The following is a 13,619-nucleotide window of genomic DNA, read 5'->3' on the forward strand; positions in this document are numbered from 1 at the left end:
GAGAAAGACAATTATGGAGGACACACATGTGTAGCGTAATGCTTAATAGTAATACGAGCACACATTGCTGTGCAAAACAAACTGAAGACGACTTACAGAACCAATATTCAAGCAAATTTCTAAACAGCTCTAGAAAGAACTGCTTCCAAAGAACGTAGCTGCGTAATGAGTGGATTTGCATATTCCGGCACCAGCAATGAGTTTTCAGTCTGACTAACCAAAGCCACATTTGACTACCAAGTGTAAATGCATGTGGCTAAAATCTTATCAGGATACAATCCAGATGCTAGTAACATGAAGTGACCAGGTGTAAACGTGGTCTAAACTGAATATCAGGTTGTTCAGTATTCAGTGTATCCACTCTACCTTTATTTCAGCTTCCATTCTTTTCAGGAGGCTTGCTTTCAGTCTCTTAAAGAAATCTCCAAGGATATTTCACTACCCCTCCGAAGTTCAGTCTTAGAAGTTGGTTGCACTTTCCATTTCTCACAATCCAAGCAATCCCAAACACATTCAATGATGTTGAGGTCTGGACTCTGGGGTGGGGGTGGTCAGTCCATTGTTCTGAGAACATCAGCAGCTTCTTAGTTTGTCAGCTACACCTCCTTTAGACTCATAGTGTTGTATTGTCTACTCACAGTGGAAGGATGGACAGAGACACCTGTGGATTTTGTCAGATCTGAAGCGTGGAGCTTGATTTTCTCCCAAAGATAAAGCTTTTAATATCAAATATTTGTATATCAAAGCTTTTCTTATCAAAGATAAAGCTTTTATCTTTTAATATTTTTTAAACTTCTTTTTTCACTTATTTTCCTTTGACTTTCCACTTCTTTATGCACGTGGATTAGCTTCTAATCTCCTCAGAAATGTCTCTGAAAAAGATAGAAAAAAAGATATCTCTGAAAAAGAGTCATTTTGACTAGAAATGAAATAAAAGAAGGGTGGTCTCTTTTTTGCACAGTATGGTACATGACAGAAAAGTCACTGATTTTAGGTGTAGTGAAGAGGGAAGACACAGGTGATGCGAAGAGGACATAAAAGCAAAGGCTGCATTGCTATAGTGCATGCACCTGCATTTCACAATAAAAAATGAGTCACTGCTGAGCTTTTGTGAGCAAACTGCCCCCTATAGAGGAAGGACACTGAACACAGTGACAACACTGTTCCAGCACTGAGCTGTAAACAGAAGAAGGACATTGGAAGGAAAATGCTTTGCATGGTAAGGTAATAAGCATGTCCTTGGGGCAGAGTATTATAGTACAAATAAAGATTCATGATCTTAGAAGTATTCTATTGTAAACTGTGTGCTTTTAGAGTTTGACTACATGACATGGACTAAAAACTGAAAATTGCTCTAAAACAGTGCTTAGAAATCTCCATTGTGAGACTGAAGAGACGGCAGAAATATGAGCTATGAGGTGACAAAGTTAAAGCTGCACAATACTTTTTAACTGAAAGCAGTAGCATTGCTAAGTCAGGAGAAACAAAAAACATATTAATGTAACATAATAAAATACGGTGTGCATGTGCTGCTGCAAGTCACTCTGCAAAGCCTGAAAAAATAATGTGTTGAATATGTTGAATTGGATTTAGAGGGAGTTTTTTGGACCTCGTCATACATCTTCACGTATTTGTGTATGTTAACATCACATAGGCTCGCCCAGACACAAAAAGGTCTGGCTCAATGTTTAGCCCTCAAACACAAGATCAACATTATACTGATGAAGATATGATGATAAGAGTAGATAATTCACTTACATCCTCAGAAGACACGTCCATCACCAAGTTTCGAGTTCTCTTTAAATTCTCTTTCATCCACTCGGAGAAGGGGTCTGAGGCACAACCAGTGTTACAAATGTTGACCTGTACATTGTGCGCTATTACACATTTCCACCAGAGAGGTCCCCAAATCTCTAAAGCTTCCATAGTGTAGCTTTAAGTTGAGAACCAAAACATTTTTTTTAGCTAAAGGACAAATACTGTTGTACTTTTAGATGCATGGCTCTTTAAAGAACATTTTTCTAAAAGAGTGAAGAACACTTTTTAAAGTTTAAGAACCTCCATATAATATAAAGGTTTCCCGAGCAATGTACACCCAAAGCAAAAACCATCAAGGAACATTTATATAAGTGTCAAGTAAACGAGACATTTTCAAGTGCCATTAGGCTATCAAGAGCCAGCTTGACCCATGGAAAACCAAATGTTCCTGGTCCAAAATGCACCAAAATAACTATGCAATTTTAGATCTGGACCCAACTCTGGTCTGGCTAATATCTCAGATCTTTTGAGCATACTGTATCTCCAAAACAGGTCTTTGAATCGACAATTGTGCTGAAGCTGAATCCAGTTTCAAGCTGTTTATTTTGTAATCACTAGTAGGTATCACTAGAGCATTTTTAATGAGAATTGTCACTCCATATTTTTTTGTGGGTTTGTCTGATACTAGAGTGCACTCCCAAGTGGGTCCAAAATGAATGGGCTCCTATGAAGTTTGTCAATGCTTTAGCATTTTTATATAGAAAATGCACTAATTTTGTAGCAACACTGCTGTCATATTTTTCAGCACTTTTTAATGCCAGTTATATGACTTTCTAACAGTGTCTTATGCATTTTCATGACACCAGTGAGCATGAACTGCTTTACTCAGCCATTGAGCTGATCTGCTTGCCATCCAATCAGCACTCAGTAGCAGTAATGATAATCAATCAGCACTCAGTAGCAGTAATGATAATCAATCAGCACTCAGTAGCAGTAATGCCAGCCAATCAGCACTCAGTACAAGTAATTCTAGCACTCATCTTTTTTATGAACTACATCCTTTTGCATTCCAAAATTAAAGAAGTGTCAAACAAATGGCTACAAACACATTTAATGTAACTGGATTCAAGGTCTGGATTTGAAGACCTCAGCTTAAACGTATTGACTGCAACTTTACTGGCATCAGGTTTTACTTCATTTTTTGGGTGGTCGACATTAGGACAGACAAGTGCAGAGCTTTTATTTTATTTTATTACAACTCAAATTAAGCATGCTTTCTACATGTAACTCTTACATGACAAACGGAACAAATCTTGTTTTTTTTTAACTCGGCTCTGCTTGATCACGCCCTTCCCGCCACCCGGGTTTATTATATTTAATAATTACTGCATTTACCTGCCTAACCTAGACTGAGTTTGTTGAAATGTGTCCCTGGTGTTCTCACACATCAAATAAAGAAAACCAAAAAAAACACAAAATGCACTGACAGTATGTGCTGACATGTGACATAGTTGATAGATGCGAACTAATTTATGCACCCACAACCCTCACATCCCTACCGTTCTAAAAATGACGCTCATTATTACTTATAACTGATCAAATGTTTCAGTTTAGTTGGTGTTTGTCCATGAATTAAAAAATAAATGATCAAGATTAGAATGAAAAACAAATTAATCTTTTTCCTCAGACCTGCATTAATGGAAAACTAAATGATGCAGTTCAAATGAAGATGACATTGAGTGTTGGATTTGAATATAAAAATGCCCAGTGCTTCTGAGATGATGTTTAATTTAGTAAACATTTCTGGCATGTCTCCTACATCACCCTCGCTCTGCTTTTTAGCATATCACATCTTGACAGGCTGTATTTGCCCTCAGACTTTATTTGCAATTTGACTATTTCACTCTGTCCATCTTTGAATTGCTAATAATGTACAAATAGCCCTTCTTCACTTGTTAATGAGAACATTTGCCCAAGACAAAATATTTCTTATGGTCTTTTATCACCAGAACCAACTTTAGTTTTCTGCTTCAAGAAGTCACTTTGATAATTAGAAGCATCCTGTCATCTAAAGTCACTGTCAATACAGTGAATTTCCACTTAGCAAAGGATTCTCGGTTCTCTTTAAACACTAGGCATGACCTTCTTTGATTTTCATGGAATGGCAAACACGAAAACTCAATCAAGCTCTCGCTTTTTTGCAAAGAACTGCATTTCTGGCCTTTTGAGTCAGCAGAGAGAGCGGTCACTTCCAATAGCTCTGTGACCCTTTTGGCAGTTATGCAGAACAGAGGGCTACTCCATTTATAGGCTGGGCTAAATCCTTGATAGAACATCCGTCTGAACTCTAAGCACTAAAGCTCCGAACCGCATACCCCTGCTACTTAGAGGAAACAGCTGAGAGCTACAGACTGGTGGGGAAATGAAAAAGTAAACTATTTCAGAAGTAGCAATTTTATGTCAGGAGATGGGCAATACGTCACCTCTGTTAGGAAGTGTTCCAAAACGGCTCGGACAAGATGTCAGACAGTTTGGCAGTTGATATAGCTGGCCTGTCACAGCATCGCTGCGCAGAACATTTTTGCATTTTCAAGATTTACTGCACATAAAAGAAAATATATTCTTCATAGTGGACCTCTAGTCTGCAGCCCGATGAAGATAACATCTGATTAAGAGAGGCCTACAGAATTCTAATCAGTAAACAGCCCAGGAACATTAGACTCAATACGTATTAGTGCCAGTGTTTCAGCAATGAGTTTAACTGAGATTTGTCATCTGTTACACAAATCAACTCATTAGAAGATGTAAATTACAATCAATCAGCGGTGATGGAGACACAGTGAAAAACTGCTAATTGGATTTCAGAATGGTCCCATGTTTGAGCTGATTACTTGACAGTCACCATCTTTTATTTACTGTTTTCGAAATTAACAATCAAAGTGACAGTGGACTTGCACTTGATGGACATTTCATATTCTTACTGATGCTCTGGGGGCAGATTTAGAAGATATAAAATAGAAATGAACATGTCACCACATTTTTCACATAGATATTAAAAGATTATTCTACAAACTATTTTTTGGTCACACTTTATTTTGAGACTGTCCTATCTGTAACACTGTTTTTCCAGATTATGGCCATCATATCTTACTTATTTGTTGTTATGGTTTCATGTGTAATGTACTGTAGTGTTCACTGCTAGGAAAGAAGACACACAGCTTAAGCACAAGTTGTTGCGCTTTGCTAAATGGCTGCGGTCTGCCTCAGCCATGCCGTACAGAAATCAAGGCTTTAGGCTTTACAGCTAGCTCTAGCATTAGCACACATCTATACTCTCTCGCTTCTGAGCTCCCACTGACACAGTTCTTCTTGTTGTAACACATAAGCACAGCAAAGGATATAGCCCCACCTTCACAATCTTCACAATAAGAGTCTTTGTCAGAATGAACCCAGAAAATAAATGCTGGAGAACAATAACCCAGAATTAACATGCATAAAATTTCTTCAACATGCTACAGTTTGTATAAAATGTCTCTGAGGCGTTTGGGACAACATACAGTTTGTGGCCATCACTACAACTGAGTGGAGCTAAAAGTATAATGAGGAATGGGGTGTTACAAATATAAACCTCTCAAAGACTCTGTGAACGTGGCTTCTTAATCACTGTTTGAAAAAGCGCAGCTGTTTTTGTTGAAATCTGTGCCCATAAAATCCAACCAGATGATGAATTGCTAGTTGACAGACTCTCTTAAACTGTTTTACACATTATATTCTCTTTATAAATGGATATATTCTGCCCTCAGTAGAGTAGGCAGGTTGGTAGAAAGCTAACTGGCTAATGCTCTAATAATAAAAGACAGACTTTGAGTTCAAGCCTTCACTGAAGGAATTACTTAAAAAACTGAGACATATCAAGTAAAAAATGTTACTTGCATGTCTGTTACGAGCTTAAAGTGTCTGTATTTAAACTAGAGCTGATCACTAAACGAACATAGTGCTGAGTGCTGAGCTAACCACACTAGCTTGGCGCTAATAAATCATGCCTTAGCGCTGGTTTAAGAAAAGTGATAACAAGCCAGATTTCTACATTAAGCCTTAGCACTGGTTTTAAAAAGTCATAGTCAGATTTCTATTTTAAACATATAATGATGCTTTACAGGTTTATGCCAGTGAAAAGACTTTATAGTGCAAATAATGTTAATTTGTGTAGGCTATAAATTGAATCCTCTGACTGAAGTGTTTCTCTCACACACATTCAGGTTTCTGTTGACAGACTGATTACAAATATTGGCAAAAAAGCCGTCAAGCATCCCAGTAAATAATAATTTCCTATTTACATATTTATTTATTCCAACATTTCTATTGTGACGTTTTCTGCATTCAACATTTGTCTGTTTACGCTTCAACAGAAGTTCTATCCATAAGTCGTTCGAAGCATTAAGGCAGACAGATTATCTGCAAATGCTTTAACTGTTAGCAGACTATCTTTTGAAACTCTACAGTGGTACAATAAGAGTCAGACAGACTCGTTCTGCTAACTGATACATTTGATGTTGTCAGAAATGAGCATATTTGAGTCAGTCTACCACTCTTCGACCATCATTATTGTATTTGACTCTAAAACCTTGCCAAACCTTCAAACAGCTTAGGTAACCAAACATCCAAAGTAGGCTAACCAAACCATTTTTTTACAGTTCTTCAAGCTGGCACAGTGCAGCTTTTTTACATTTGTGGTTATCACTTTTAGAAATATGATGGATTGCGTTAGAACTGTGGAAACCATTCCCATCACACATTTAACAGCATGAAGTCTAACTGTATTCATGTATCATCTTGAAACCCGGTATCAAAACAAATGTAATATTAACATGTGTTGTCTTCTTCAAATTAGGTTAGATTTTTATAAAATCTGAAAATTTCGATCTTCTTCATTGCCTAGACTAATTTTAGATCATCAAATGCCACTGGGCACAAATGTTTGGTGGGCCCAATGGCCTACAACCTTGGTACCTGGAACCTTTTTTTGTCTGTTTGCAAAGCTATAAATCAGGAAATCTGAATGTATCATTATCTCTTTCCATCCTCCTCTCTACTCTCCATTCTCCCCCTGCTCCACTTCAAGCCCATGTGTGCCTACAATGCATTATGGATTTAAAATATGTTCTAATACAGTAGGCCTACTCACATAAACAGTCATAGAAACAAGCCTCTTGAATTTATTATTCCTAATGTGGCCTGATGTAAAGTTAAATTAATTGTATTGTATTTGGTTTCCATTTAAAATAAAAGTTCAAACTGTACTAAACTGTACTAATTGTGTGTGGCATTATTAAGCTAATGCTGTTATTATCTTCTCATCCATTTAGTCTAGAGGGAACTATGTTGACCTTCCCTAGTTGCATAAAAAAAATAGCAAGTTGCCAGACAGTACGGTTTTCAACCTACTGTATCAGACAGCTGAGCTATAACAACAGAGATGAGGAAAACCTAAAAACCTAACCACTGACATCCTACACCAAAGCACATTGCCACTGCAGGTATGAAAAATGTTTATTCACCATTTATATCTTACCTTTGATGACCTTTGATGACTGCGCAAAATTAGACAGTCTGCAGACCACTGCTGCTGACAAGGACACAGCAACATTTTTTTGTGTTTAGCTTTAGAAAATTGGGCATCCTCTGCTTCAGCGGTACACAACTCTAGTCCTGGACACCTGGTGTCCCGCACAGTTTGGTGACTTAAACACACCTGATTCAACTCATCTATTAATTGGCAGGTTTTTTAAGTGTGTTTGAGTAAGGGAGCTACCAAACTGTGATGGACACCGGCCCTCCAGGACCAGAGTTGTTTACCCTTGCTCTACTCTGTTGAGGTATGGGGTCTCGCTTTTACAAATCCCTCAAGCACATCATTTTAATGTCTAGAGGTCCAAATTCAGAATACACTCACAGGAAACTTTGGCTTGCAGCTAAAAACACTGAAAACTAGACTGAGGCATCGGGCAGACAGCTGAATGACTGATTGGAGGAGAAAATGAAGCAGATGTTCACTAATGATGTGGAGAGTGTCAGTATTTTGGCTTAACACAAACTTAGAAATTAGCTAATTATTTCACTGTGGTGCTACAGAGTCCTTATAGGAAAGTCTGTCCACTTAATGACTATCTTTGCAACACCCCCAAGCAGTTATTTCTAGTCACACATGACCAGACTCCTGTTTCTTCAAAGCTACATTACCGTTTTGAAAAACATATTCAAAACCTCTTATAAATAAGATAAATAATAAATAGTTTGTTGTGTTTGGCTCAAATAACAAAAACATGTTTCTTTCAGCTTGTTCTGTATAATGCACATGCACATATCTCCACAACTGAGGGGGAGCTTTTCCCGCTTGTGGCTTAAACAGCAAGTTGACTGACCCATTTTATTGAAGGGCAGGACTTTTCTTATAAACATAAGCATATTGAACGTTACAAGCTTTCCCATTCAGTGGCCTGTCTCCTCCTTCATAATGTCTCTGGCTGCTCGTGCAGTTCCACCGGTCCAGACAGCTGTGTAAATTTTGTAATAACTGCTCGTCAGGGCCCTCAGTGGCTGGGCCCTGAGCACACACCCTTAAAACCCATTGGATGGTCTGGCCTGCTCTGATTTATTTGCTATAATGAGATAACCAAGCTGGCCAGCCAGTGTTAAAATAAACATTGGAGAAAGTTTTTATCTTAAACGTCACATAATTATGCATAATTATAAATATTCTATAAGCTAACTAAATGCTCCTGTCAGCATCTCTCGTTGCCCACCTGCTAGGCTATACCCTACATTTTGGAGAATTTCACTGCATCCTCATCAAGTGCTGTTTTTTCACCTTCTCAATGCCAGCTTGGTTTTTCCCTTTTTTTAAAATTATTATTACTGTGCAAATACAACAAATAGAGTCTATAATCGAACTTAAAACATAGATCCAGTATATTCAAATCATCTCAGCAACAGTCTGTTTTTGCTTTTTTCCACTGCTGTTTATGTTCATGAGATGTATGATGTATGAAAACTGCTATATTGGTTAGCAATTCTGAAACTCTGTAGAACACTTTCATACCGATTCACACTGCCATGCTGATTGTCAACAGGCTAATCTCTCTATGAGACTCATTAGCTGACCAATTACAATCAGCAAACAGGGCTGTACTACTTGAACAGAGGGGCACTGATTTAACCCCTAAATTACTACAAATATTTGTTGTAATGTTTGCTATTTGCCTGTGCACTTTTCTGTTCATATGAATGGGTGTATGCACTGATATGCACAAGTTTAGGCCAAATTACATGCTTTATTGATTTTTTAAGTGAAAATAAGTTAACGTATCCTCTACAGCAGTGTTTCACAACCCTGGTCCTGATGGCATGCTGCCCTGTACATTTAAGAGCTTCCACAGCTCCCAGCACACCTGATCCAACAAATCAGCTCGTTAACAAGCCTTTACTGAGTTGTAGTGGGTGTGTTAAAGCAGGGAAAGCACTAAAATGTGCAGAGCAGTGTGCCTCCAGGACCAGGGTTGGGAAAACACAATTCTACAGAGAACACACTTCTGCACATTTTAACGCACCACTGCAAATGTTTATTTACTGAATTTAACGTATTGGAAAAAATAAAACAGTAAATGTGGAACCTACATTTACAGCGAATGTTTTATTTTTTTTTGTCCAATATGTTAAACTCAACAAATAAAAAGAAGTTGTGCACTAAAATTAGCAGAAGATCACATTTAACTTTGTTCTCTGTAGAGGGTGTGTTAACTTACTTTCACTTTGAGAATCAACACAATGTCATTTTTCTAGGGGGTCAGACTTTTGCTCTTATATCGTTGCTGTCAGGGAAAAAAGGGTATGTTCATTTTTGTCTTTTTTCATTTTTTGATATAATTTGAAAATAGCAGCATTGTATATACGTCGTATTAAAATTTCATGATGAATGGACCAATAGAAATGCTCCAAAATTAAAAAAAACTCTGGTTCCATTAACTCCCATTCAAAGTTTTAAAAAAAAAGTTTTCTCCTGTAAAATTACCCTTTTGGAGATACAACATTTTGTCCCGACACCGATGATATATCAGATCCCGACTTTTCCCATTGCCAACATGACACAAACCTATTCTGGCTCATCAGGAAGGGTCTTATGGGTGGGTCATTTGTTACCATGTGCTGGTGTGGAGATATACTTGTTAACTTGTGATATGAATTTCTCACTTCACACTCTGCAGGAGTGTTTAATATTCCTCACACCACACCTAGTCTGTCAGCTTTAACCATCCGTCGCATCACCTGTGGTTTCCAAAGCATAAATAAAGACCATAGACATCTTACCATGATAATACGATTACAGTTCTGAACATACTTTTAGATATTTAACCCCTTAAACCCCATGCAACTGTGGGCAGATTGAGACTGCCATTCCTCATAATGAGATATGAGATATACTATATATATTACTACAGAGTAATAAGCCTCAAGATCAATAACTGAATAATGAGAGTTCAAAGTTAGTAACTCGTGCTTGTTTCTGTAGTGTGATGTATTTCTAAGTGAAACACAGTATCAGGGAAGGTCTTTGAGATAGCTGAGCGATTTCTCTCAATGATAGGTGGGCGTGGTGGGGGGCTGAAACATGATATTGTTTAGTATAGTTTTGATAGTATAATCAAACCCCATAAGACATTTTAGAGGCAGGTAAGTCATTACATTTGAAGGTAAGGTTACAGGAAAACAATAACTTTGTCTTTTAAATTTCACGATAAATAGTTCAAACAAACTATTTTCCACTATCTGGATGAAAAGTTCACCATTTAGCTGCAGCCTGTGTGATATACTCAGATCTCTAAGCAAGCGACCAGGTGAAAGTGGCTTGGCTGTGGTATAGGAGCATCTGTCTCATCCATCAGTCAATCTGTCTCTGTGTTAGCGCTAGGCCAGAGCCAGTTTTGTTTGGCAGCGAGCACCAATAGAAACATATGGAAAGCAATTATCACTCAGGTCTCGCACAACATGCCCAGTTAATGTGTTGTACACAAGACAGGCTGATGATAAACAACAATGACATCTTGGGGGTGTCTGTACATAAGGAGAACACAAACAAGTTTTAGGAGAGTATATTTGGACAAAGAGCGGCTGTGGTTAGGCACAAAGTCTTTAAACAACTGCTCATCCAGCGTTTCTTCTGAAATCAGGGGTATTAATGGAGAGTTTATTCCCTCTTAGTAACAGCCTGTACTCTTCTGGGAAGGTTTTACGCTGGATGTTAGAACATTGCTGTAAGAATTCGGTTCCATTCAGCCAATTAGAGCATAAGTGACGTCAGGTACTGATGTTGGATGATCAGTTCTGGATCACAAAACTTCACTCAAACTCATCCCAAAGGTATAAGATAGAGCTTTATCACACCAGAGAACACAGTTACACTGCTCCACAGCCCAATGCAGGGGGGGCTTTATACCCTCTAGCCAATGCTTGGCTTTGCTGGCTTAGGGCAAGGTGAAGATAGGCTCATGTGCAGCTGCTCCAGAGCATTCCATTCTATTAGTAATGTGTGCAACGGATGCAGCTTAAAGCAGCTGAATTCACTAATTTAGAAAAGATGTGTGATTTTTTGGGATATATTGTATGCTTTTCTTAAGACCTGGATCCAGTCAATGTCTCTTGTCACACTCCACTTTAGTTTCACCCTGTAACTTGTTTGCTATCACTGATCGATAGACCATTCAAAGTCTATTTAAAGGACATTGTGCCTGTAGGCTGTATAATAGAAAATGGTCTTATAACAATGCCTATCAAATGAGCTACTGTATCAACACAAAGATCCAAGCTAGCATATTTGGTATGCAGCGATGTGTGCTTAGGGACAGATGCTGAAATGACACCAATTTGGCCTCATCTTTCATTTTCAATGTGTTTTCCTCTGTGCTCATTGATGTATGAGCCTAAAGGAAAGAATCATTTGCACACTATTACACACAAGGTTTGACCATAATGGGCTGCCTGTGTGGTGCCATAATAAGGTCTATTGAGTAGTTTGTGGTGCCTTCAGTAATTTCTTATGTCCTACATAAACCATCCATTGCGGTCAAACTATGACTTTGCTGCTCCTTTGCCTGAAAGAGGTAAGTACACTATATTTCCAAAAGTATCCAGATACCTCTTTTAATGAGTGAATTCAGCTGCTTTAAGGTGCACCTGTTGCTTGTGGTATTCAATTGCTCAAACATAGCTTGTATAATCGCCATAAGAAAGCACTGCTAATAGAATGGGATGCTCTGGAGCAGCTGCACATGAGCAATGTCCAATGTCAAGCATTGGCTAGAGAGGTATAAAGCCCCCCAACATTGAGCTGTGGAGCAGTAGAACTGTGTTCTCTGGAGTGATGGAACTCCATCAACCTTTAGGATGAGTTGGAGTGGAGTTTGTGATACAGAACTGATCATATAACATCAGTGCCTGACCTTAATAATGCTCTTGTGGCTGAATGCAATCAAATCCAACATCTAGTGTAAAGCCTTTCAAGAAGACTAGAGACAAACTTCTTGTTACTGCCCTTGATTTCTGAAGAAACACTGATTGAGCAGGTGTCTACAAACTTTTGACATGTAAGTCTATGCATCAGAATGTATCAGAGCAGTGGAATGCAAAGCAAACATTTTAAAAAGGCTTATCATAAACCAGAATAATGCTACAAAGAAAATATGCAGACCCACCACAATCTGAAGCAAGCAAATATTTAAAATTCTATTGTAAAAGACCCTGCTGTGAGAGTGCCTGAGTCATGCAATCCATTTCTTATGAGATTCAGATGATATATAGAGAGTGACACTCAATGTTTAGGCCAACATATAGATAGATATAGTTCAATATTTGCAGCACAATCCCACTTGATCCATTATCTCCTTTACCAGATCAGCTCCATTCTATTGATTGATTCATGCCAACTGGATTAATGACAACTATTAAACTTGTCATTGGCAATAATTTTTATTGTGGAAAACGCAAGGTCATTCATAAGGATGTCAGTCATTTAATGCCTAATTGTCTCGGTAGGTGGTTTCATTGCATGGATTTGTTCCTCAGTCTGACACTGTGCATGCACCTGTGCAGAAATACAGACTGAATATATTCGCTATAAAACCCTCAAGGTCATCCAAACTGCTGTGCTTGAAAACTGGACATTCAGCTTTGTTATACATTTCGCTCTTTGTAGCTACATTATTTTTACAGGTCTTATTATATGGTTTATTTAAGAGCCTTGTATGCCCTGTGAAGCCTCAATAAAGAGCGAGTAAGGACAGAAACTTGAGGATGCAAGCACGACCCCTGTAATCAATGAATAGAGCTAGAGTGAATCGAGCCGGGTCATTGTGTCCTGAATATTTCCCGCTCTCTATAGGAGTAACTTCAAGGCTCTATGAAAAGTGCATAAAACATTTGCTGAGTCAGGGGGGTATGGTCGCTCGGGTTCGTCCCAAAAGGACAGCAAAATAAGGGTTTTATGACTGCGAAGCCTGACAGTTTAAATATATTGGGCTTTGCTGAATGACTCGGCAGTTCCCTCACAGCCTTAACAGCTGTGCCTTAGGACACATGTGAAGCATGTCAAATTGTTAAATGTCATTTTCGGAGGCCAGATGTTGCACATAAACAACTTGGAAGTTTACTGGTAAATGACTTTTGTCGCACGGTTTTATCTCAAACCAGAGCATGAAGAGCGAGACTTGATTTAAATTCATGTCACATCTGTGCGTATGTGTCCCTGCTGCCTGCACAAGGCTACAGAGGTGCCTTGCAAATGAATCACTCCTTTTGAACAGCTCTTTTAA

The sequence above is a fragment of the Colossoma macropomum genome, unplaced genomic scaffold (assembly GCF_904425465.1).
Source record: "Colossoma macropomum unplaced genomic scaffold, Colossoma_macropomum, whole genome shotgun sequence".
NCBI lineage: Eukaryota > Metazoa > Chordata > Actinopteri > Characiformes > Serrasalmidae > Colossoma > Colossoma macropomum.